Consider the following 2,820-nt stretch of genomic DNA (forward strand, 5'->3'; position numbering starts at 1 on the left):
TAATTGAAAGGGAGAGAGAAGGGAAGGGTGATGGCAAATAAATTTGTCAGAGTACATAGAACATAATCCACTCAAACAAAAATGCCATTATGAAGGCCATAACTTATTTCCAGTGACTACATACTAATAAAAACCTTAAGAGAGAAGAAATAAAAATGAAAAAGGTAAGTGCCTGGTGGCCTCTTTCGCTAAGTCATCCTTGGTTAACACCTGCTTTTCTCTGAGTTTATTTCTCTTTATGTTTATCTCTATACTACTGGGTTGCAATTATTATAAGAAAATATGACTTACCTGATTGGAGAGTCTGGGTATATTTATATACCATTTATTGAATCACCCATTGATATTTAAACCTCTGTCACCAATGAAAACATTCATTTCTTTTTTTTAAATATTTTTTTTATTACATATTTTCCTCAATTACATTTCCTTTTTTTTTGGCCCTGGCGTTTCCCTGTACTGGGGCATATAAAGTTTACATATCCAATGGGCCTCTCTTTCCAGTGATGGCCTACTAGGCCATCTTTTGATACATATGCAGCTAGAGTCAAGAGCTCCGGGGTACTAGGTTAGTTCATAATGTTGTTGCACCTACAGGGTTGCAGATCTCTTTACCTCCTTGGATACTTTCTCTAGCTCCTCCATTGGGGGCCCTGTGATCCATCCAATAGCTGACTGTGAGCATCCACTTNTGTGTTTGCTAGGCCCNGGNNTAGTCTCACAAGAGACAGCTATATCAGGGTCCTNTCAGCAAANGCTTGCTAGTGTATGCAATGGTGTCATCGTTTGGAGGCTAATTATGGGATAGATCCCTGGATATGGCAGTCTCTAGATGGTCCATCCTTTTGTCTCAGCTCCAAACTTTGTCTCTGTAACTCCTTCCATGGGTGATTGTTCCCAGTTCTAAGAAGGGGCAAAGTGTCCACACTTTGGTCTTCATTCTTCTTCAATGTGTTTTGCAAATTGTATCTTATATCTTGGTATACTAAGTTTCTGGGCTAATATCCACTTACCATGAGTACATATCATTTGAATTCTTTTGTGATTGTGTTACCTCACTCAGGATGATGCCCTCCAGGTCCATCCATTTGCCTAGGAATTTCATAAATTCATTCTTTTTAATAGCTGAGTAGTACTCCATTGTGTAAATGTACCACATTTTCTGTATCATTCCTCTGTTGAGGGGCATATGGGTTCTTTCCAGCTTCTGACTATTATAAATAAGGCTGCTATGAACATAGTGGAGCATGTGTCCTTCTTACCGGTTGGGATTTCTATGTGGTTAAAAACATCTCTGAGAACATCTGAAAAGCTGGTTCGCTGCCTGAAGAGCCACATGGTGTGTTTTCTGTCATGGCCATATGGAGGCACTCTGCAGGCATGTTCATGGCTATGGGGGGAGGGTAGGTAAAGTCTTACCTGGAAAACTTTAAATCTTTACTTGTTTTAAAGGACAAACACACACACACACACACACACACACACACACACACACACACACACACATGTATATATATTCAGTGTCAATTCAATAATGTGGAGGGTTCAGTGTAGTGAACCTGATACCAGGCAGATGGCTAGTGATCCCAGGAAAAGACACAGATCAAAACACCAGGCTTCTTGGTCCCTAGGAATGGACCTGAACAGGTCCTGTACAGGTCCTTACAGGAACTGAATCTAATGTATTTGGAGACTGCACTATGCCACCTAACTTTGCTCCTTTTGAATATTATGTGTCCTACCAAAACCAGAGATTCTAAATGTCATTTCCTGCTGGCATCTGTGCTTCAGTAGCTGCCTGGATTTCTCCCACTAAATGGCATTAGTCTCCAGGTGAGGGGTATACCCTTGAATCTCGAATGTACTGAGATGACACACATACTCATAATACTAATTTACCCATCTTGACAATCTTACTATCAAAAGACTTGGAATTCTTCTTTTCTATTGCATTCAGAAGGTACTGGATTTTGATTTCATTGGCAGCAGGTGCTGTAATTCTATTTTTAAATGTCCCATGGAACTATTCATTTCCCTTAACAATCTTTATATACCCAGCCATAGCAGCTCTAGAGCTCATCCTGTCTCATTCCAGCATCCTTAATATAGATGACTACGCACGTTCCCTTTAGAGTGCCTGCTGCTTATACAGAGCACATCTTTCTGAACAGGGCATGTATGTAATTTGCTTCAGGCATGAATAGAAAAGGGGGCAATGCCATTCGAAAAGACTATTCTCACAAGAGAAATGGCTTCAGAGAAATTTACTGAATTTTTTTTAGAAAAGATAAGACAATAGGATTGGGGCAGAGTCCCAGTTCTCCTTGGTTCTTTGGGAAGTTTTTCCTTTTAAGCAGCACTGTCAGGGTGGGGGCATGACCCAGAGTCACTGCAATTCTGCTTCTGAATAAGAGAAATTGCTGCTCCTAATTCTCAAGTCACAGAGCAAGAGAACAGCCCAAATGCCCTAATGTTGTTTGTGGGTTTCTTTTAGTTAGTTATGATGCTTGGAGTAGATGTTCTTGATTTATGTGTATTCCTAGCATGTACTGGTGACCTCAGTCTGACAGTTTGACATATTATAAAGATACTTTCTGGAAAGTGAGCCCTCTCAAGGAAATTAATTTTAAATACAAGAAGTCTCAATTTCCAACCTGCATTTGTTCTACTTAGAAAAATACATTTCATTTATGTGGACCAACCAAAGTGTGATGTAGAAGCTTCTAACATTGACTGAGCTACTGCCCCATGGTGGTTGTTGATGATATTATATCCATTGTTTTTTTTTTTTTTTTTTTTTTTTTTTTTTTTTTTTTTTTT

Source organism: Mus caroli, chromosome 7 (genome assembly GCF_900094665.2).
Source record: "Mus caroli chromosome 7, CAROLI_EIJ_v1.1, whole genome shotgun sequence".
NCBI lineage: Eukaryota > Metazoa > Chordata > Mammalia > Rodentia > Muridae > Mus > Mus caroli.